At 44.8% G+C, this 6,927-nt stretch overlaps 1 long non-coding RNA gene across 2 annotated transcripts in view; it reads left to right on the forward strand.

The window, feature by feature from the left end:
- Positions 1-6,307, forward strand: part of LOC104985626 — a 20,764-nt gene extending 14,457 nt beyond the window's left edge. Inside the window, exons 5-7 of one of the 2 annotated variants that reach the window (XR_824951.1) lie at positions 1,816-1,907; positions 2,395-2,699; positions 4,747-6,307. This is a non-coding gene — a long non-coding RNA (uncharacterized LOC104985626). The remainder of the gene's footprint in view (positions 1-1,815; positions 1,908-2,394; positions 2,700-4,746) is intronic. The other variant, XR_824950.1, reaches the window with a different exon arrangement.
- Positions 6,308-6,927: the final 620 nt, after the last annotated feature.

Raw genomic sequence — 6,927 nt, forward strand, 5'->3', positions numbered from 1 at the left:
TAGTATTATTTTTTACTTTACAATATTGTATTGGTTTTGCCATACATCAACATGCATCCGCCACGGGTGTACATGTGTTTCGCATCCTGAACCCCCCTCCCACCTCCCTCCCCGTACCATCCCTCTGGGTCATCCCAGTGCACCAGCCCCAAGCTTCCTGTATCCTGCATCGAACTTGGACTGGCGATTCGTTTCTTATATGATATTATACACGTTTTAAGCATTTGTCCTTTTGTGAATGGCTTATTTCACTTAGCATCGCGCCCTCAAGGTCTGTCTATATTATATAGCATGTGTTAGAATTTCCTTTAAAGGCTGAATAGTGTTCCATTTATGCATATACCACATTTTGATCATCCACTGATCTGCTATGAAGACTTGGATTGCTTCTTTTGGCTTTTGTGAATAATGCTGCTATAAACATGGGTGTATGGAATCAGCACTTCTAATTAAAACAGGAAAGGCTCAGATTCCCTTTCATGATGAGCTTATGAAATGGAGGGTTATGTCTGATCCTCAAGAAGTGGTGTTTTATGGAGAGTGTAAAACTGGTTCATTTCAGGAAGCTCTTTTGGCCCACTATCCTCACTGATATAGCTGAGGGGGGATTGGGAAATCTATGGGCATGGAGCAGAAAAGAAGCTAATTGGTCTGTAAATCTATCTCAGTTTTGATCTCTGTCTCCTTTCCACTAAATGTTCATTGTTCCCGCCAACAGGCACCGAATGAGAAATATTACTCAAGAGTTCTACCTTTATTGGTACAACTGTATTGGCTAATTCTTGCAAAGTGCCTAAAACGTTCCAAAAACATTCTTAACTATTACACTCTGAGTATACCTGTTGTACAAGCAGGAAATGAGTCAGAAAGTGGCAAAGCACCTGGCCCAGAGTACACAGCTGGTCGGGGTATTGGAACACCAGCAGTTTTACTCTAGAATTCATGCATTTTACCATCACACGACATGTATCTCACTCTTTCCAATATATGAATAGGTGTGCATAGATGTATACCAATAATAAATATTTTTTGACCATCAGCAATGAAAGAAGGAGGGCTTCCCAGGTGGCACTAGTGGTAAAGAACCACCCTGCCAATGCAGGAGACACAAGAGACATGGGTTTGATCCCTGGCTTGGGAAGGGCATGGCAATCCCCTCTAGTATTCTTGCCTGGAGAATCGCATGGACAGAGGAGTCTGAAGGGCTACAGTCCATTGGGTCACAAAGAATTGGGCATGATCGAAGCAGATTAAATAACCCTGCTTATCTAACTTACATGCAGAGTACATCATGCAAAATGCTGGGCTGAATGAAGAGCGCTACATCGGTTACGGTTGATGAACCTACATGGACTCAGCGCCATCACCCAATGGCCAAGGCTCGAGTTAGAGCTCACCTTTGCTGTTGTACATTCTATGGGTTTGAGCAACTGTAAAATGGCTCTGTTGGTAAAGAATCCGTCTGCCAGTGCAGGAGTAGCTGGTTCAATCCCTGGATAGGGAGGATCCCCTGGAGAAGGAAATGGCAACCCACTCCAATACTCTTGCCTGAAAATCTCATGGACAGAGGAGGCTGGTGGGCCACAGTCATAGGGTCTCGAGGAGCGGGACACAACTGAGCGACTAAAGCACCGCCACCATAGTGACATAAGCCTCGATGTCTAAGGACGGTGGACGCACAGGTTGCTTTTCCTCGTGGTTCTCTTGTTTATTGCCCGTGACGGAAAGTCCAAGGCCAGTATCCAGATCAGCAGTGTGGAGGTGCTGGTGCTTTCCCAAAGGGGAAAACTAACTGCAGAAACTGCCATTTTCCAGGGCTGGATCACCATCTCTGACTTGGAAGAAGTGGCCACCAGCTCCTGCTTTCATGTGGTAGCTCAGGATTTCTGACATCTTTTCTCGAATAAGTAGGTCCCTCCTTGGGAGTGGGTACAACGTCTCTTGCCAACTCTTAAGTCAGATTATGTTTTCCCCTGAGGCCAACTCTGCTTATGACTGAACTATTCAGTTACTGCTCTAAAGCACTGTTCTCACATTTTAAAAGGTAATTACTGAACATTTGCATTTTTTTTAAGTTCTCAGAACTGCTTTTCTCAGTTATCTGCACTATCTGCTGTGAGGACATATTCTCATTGTGGAGATGAAACCAAGTGTGAAATAGGGTAGCGACGGGTGAAGAGGTGAAGGTGAATTTTGGTTCAAGTTGAGAATTCACAGGCCTTGGTCTACTGAGCCATATTTCCCACGCTTACTATCTGTGAAACAGCAGCTGTGAGGTGGAACTCTGAGAAATATGCTCAATAAAGTTCAAGATTTTAAAAGAATCAACCTCTCCCTTCCCCTTCTTCTTTAAAAAAAATTTTTTTTTTCTTTTTTTTCCATCTGGCTGCACAGGACCTCAGTCACAGCACGTGGGATCTCTGACCTTTGTCGCAGTCTGTGAAACTCTTAGTTGCGACATGTGGGATCTAGTTCCCTGATCAGGGATCGAACCTGGGCCCCCTGCATGGGGAACTCAGAGTCTCAGCTACTGGACCACCAGGGAAGTCCCCCCTTCTTCTGATACAGCATCTGTAGTACTCCTTGCAGCTACCTGGACTCCTTGGCTTGAATACCTTGTGACGGGGAGATCACTACCTCATAAGCCACTCATCTCAGATCCAAGTATCTCTTCTTGACGGAAGGTGTTCCTTCTTCAGGTAAAAATCCCAGGTGGTGCTGGATTCTACCTAAAGAACCCACCTGCCAATGCACAAGCCTCAGGAGTCGCATTTTTGATCCACGGGTCGGAGGGTTCTGGAGGAGGGCATGGCAACCCCACTCCAGTATTCTTGCCTGGAGAATCCCATGGATAGAGGAGCCTAGCGGGCTATAGTCCATGGGGTCACACAGAGTCAGACATGACTGAAGTGACTTAGTACACACGCTGTGTCCCTAAGAGTCTGCTCCTTGGTCCTTGAAACTTGGCCAGCATCTTGGGACAAAGAGTTTTAGAGGCAGTTTTTAAAGGGGAAAATGTTGCATGCCTGAGCAGCCAGATCATTGCCTCTGAAGTTCATGAGCCTTATTCATATAACTGATAAGTCAGGTGAGTTCTCTGTTTCTCAGGGAACTGTCACTTCGCCTTTTACCTCCGTCACTTTCTTTGATTTCCCCCTGGCATCTTCCTTCTCTTGTAGATGTTTCTTTGTCTCTCAAGTTTATATTTCTCCCTGTGATGCTTTTCTATTTTTATCTTTTTACTTCTTTTTCTTTTCTCCTATTTGCTTTTCCCCTCAATTTTAATGAATAGTTATTAGACCCCTATTTCAGATTAAGGAATGTGCTTTGTTCAGTCACTAAATCGTGTCCAGCTCTTTGTGACCCCATGGACTACAGCACGCCAGGCTTCCCTGTCCTTCACTATCTCCTGGAGTTTGCTAAGACTCATGTCCATTGAGTCGGTGATGCCACCCAACTATCCTCTAGTGCTCTAGGTACATAAAGAAGTATAGAGAAAGCCTCTGCCCTTCAAGAAAATGAGTTCTTCTGTAGAGTCTGCTATCTCTCTTTAATTAACCACAACAGAAAACAGTTATTTTCCCTGGCTTTGTCTTTTGTTCTTCATAGTTAGTTGGGGGGAAAAGCAAATTAAACATGTTCTATCTCTTATTGGAAGGAACAAAAGGAAAATCTAAGTGGGTTTATTTTTGTGCCTATATGTGACACTCAGCTTTTCACTTTTTACATCAATGGGACTTGGCTGAAAAACATGTTTTTCTCCATACCTGCATTACCCCCTTTTCTTTGACATGACAAAAATGTTAGGAAAAGGCTCAAATACTCTAGAGACCCTATTGGTTTTTCTATGTTATCAGTAAGCAATGGCGAATGGTTGGCTTATATTCAACGTGCTGGTTCTTCATAGAGTGAATTGTTTGAAGCCAGTGGTCCTCAACTTGAGCCTGCCTCAGCATCACCTAGAAACCCAGTCAAAGCACCCATTTCTGGGTCCTACTCCCAGAGTTTCTGATTGGGCAAATCTGGGGTGATAGTGAAAGAGTTACTCCCTCAGTCGTGTCTGACTCTGCGACCCCATGCACTGTAGCCCCCAGGTTCCCCTGTCCATGGGATTCTCCAGGCAAGAATACTGGAGTGGGCTGCCATTCCCTCTCCAGGGGATCTTCCTGACCCAGGGATCGAACCCAGGTCTGCTGCATTGCGGGTGGATTCTTTACCATCTGAGCCACCAAGCCTGGGGAAGGGCTGGAGAATATGTTTTTCTAACAAGTTCTGGAGTGATGCTGCTGCTGGCCTGGGGACCGCATGCTGAGAACCACTGAATTCAACTGAGCCTTGATAGATAAGAGGCAGCTTTGCCAGTAGGGGACTGGCGGCAGGGGTAGTCACTTCTGCTCATTTTTACAGTTCAGAACAGTGAACCTTAAAAAAGTTTTAAATAAAAATATTTTTGATACACTGTTCTTATGGACATGTTTTCTGTATGAGTGAGAAGGATCGTCCTCCAGAACCTCAGGACTTCAGCCTCCGCCTGGACCCCAAGGGCAGGAGGACCCTCCTTCATGCCCCTTGGTGTGCACAGCCCATCCCCTACCGTGCCGTGCACCACTAGCCAGGTTTTAGGTCAGCTCTGAGATACTGTTTTTTTTCTAAGCAAAGGAGCAAAAACATGAGCATGACTCAGGTTATAAAATGTTGGTTTTTAAGGACCCGCTCTCACTGTTTTTTGTTTTCTTTAATTTAAAGATATCCAACCTCCGCAAACGATCCTGCTGTGACTTCCGCTGGCATCATGTTTGTCTGAGTTTTGGATTCCACAGTAAGATCATGATTTAAAAGCCAAAGAAAACAGCAACCTTAAAAGTCAGAGTTTCATCTAGACCCTGGCTGTGGACAGACCAGCGGTGGCAGTGTGGGCATACGTATCTGTACACGCGTGTGTGGTGTCTGCACATCCTTGCAAAGGGCAGGTGTGTGTGGGGAGAAGTGCAGAGCTCTGGTCTACCCAATCACGGAACATACAGATATGTTAGCATTTCACATCCCCGAGGATCAGAACGATAGCTGGGCTTGGTGACACAGGGAAGAGTTCTAGAATTTAAAACTCCTACAGATCATAGTTAAATGTTATTCAATGAATTTAAACCTCCAAGAAAACAATTCTATTACTTTGATGCTTTCCAGTCCAATCTGTAATAGCAAACTTATTGCTCTGGTTCTCAAATGAGAACCTTTTTGATGTTCTGAGACACACTGTAAGTTGTTGTGATACTTCCCGTCTGAACTATAAAAACAATTCACTGTGAGTATTGACAATATTTCACTTACAAACATTATACTATCTTTTACAATTTATTTAGCAGACTTACCTTCAGACCCCAGTTTAGTGGTGCAAGGGAACACTTCATCTCAATTTATTTAGTCTTGTCTAGGCCATGGCACCCCACTCCAGTACTCTTGCCTGGAAAATCCCATGGATGGAGGAGCCTGGTAGGCTGAAGTCCATGGGGTCGCGAAGAGTTGGACATGACTGAGCGACTTCACTTTCACTCTTCACTTTCATGCATTGGAGAAGGAAATGGCAACCCGCTCCAGTGTTCTTGCCTGGAGAATCCCAGGGACGGGGGAGCCTGGTGGGCTGCCGTCTATGGGGTCTCACAGAGTCGGACACGACTGAAGCGACTTAGCAGCAGCAGCAGCATGGGTACGATGGCAGTTGGACTTGGCAGAACTGGAGAGATTCTGACACACACGTGTGCCTGGAAGAGAGGAGATTTAAAATGTTACAACCACAGAACAGAGAATGGGACGTCCCAACTTTATTCTGAATTACCTCTGTAATTTTCCCAAAATGAGAATATCACAGCAGGCCACTTCATCCGTTGTCTTCTTTGGTCTTTCAAAGAACGTCTGTTTCGGAGATAAAGACAGAGATCCTGGAGACAATCTAACTGATGAGGAAAGTAATTCCTTGTCCGAGAATCAGGCTAACCCAGAATAAAGTGAATCTTGTTCTCCTTGATGACCGTTAGTAACCTGTGCATTATTGAATCTTGAATAAATATCTGAACTTATCAAATTCTGAGCACCTGAGATCAGATTTCAAAAGCTACAAATGCACAGAGCTTTCCCTCATATATTCTGGTGTAAGGTATGAGGTAAGGCTGAGGCTTCGGGATCTTTTTAAAGCTTCTCAATTGATTCTAGTGCACAGCCAGGTCTGGGAACCACCCTGGTATGAGAGAGAGAAAGAGAGAGAGACTTCCCCAGTGGCTCAGATGTAAAACATCTGCCTGCAATGTGGGGGACCCGGGTTCGATCCCTGGGTTTGGAAGATCCCTCTGGAGAAGGAAATGGCAACCCACTCCAGTACCCTTGCCTGGAAAATCCCATGGAGAGAGGAGCCTGGTGGGCTGCAGTCCATGGGGTCGCAAAGAGTTGGACACAACTGAGTGACTTCACTTTCACTTTTCTGGTATGAGAACACAGAGGGGAGACCCACTGATCTTCCAGGAGAAAAGGAGGTCTGGGAAGACTTCACAGAGAAGGTAACACTTAAGCTGGGCTCAGAAGCATGAATACGATTTCGACAAGTGCACAAGCCATTTCTAGGTAGAGAAGAAACCACAGTAGGTCCTGGGAGGTGTAAGAATTCAAGGCAAGTTTGGGGAGGCAGGGCAGCACGCTGTGATCACACAGGGCTACATCAGATGATGTACGTGGAATGAGAAGGAAAGAAGGGAGTTTCAAAAAGAAAACTGGCGGCCAAGGACACACTGTCCTGAGTGCTACATCAAAAATTTGAATTTTAGTGCAGGCAGTGGAAAATCATCAATTTTTATTTTAAGGAATTTTTTTTTTCAAAAAAGAATCTGTATTCTAGAAATGTAATTTGTGAAATGCCATGAAAGATAAAGTGAAATAAAA

Source organism: Bison bison, unplaced genomic scaffold, assembly GCF_000754665.1.
Source record: "Bison bison bison isolate TAMUID 2011002044 unplaced genomic scaffold, Bison_UMD1.0 scf7180017864053, whole genome shotgun sequence".
NCBI classification, from domain to species: Eukaryota; Metazoa; Chordata; class Mammalia; order Artiodactyla; family Bovidae; genus Bison; species Bison bison.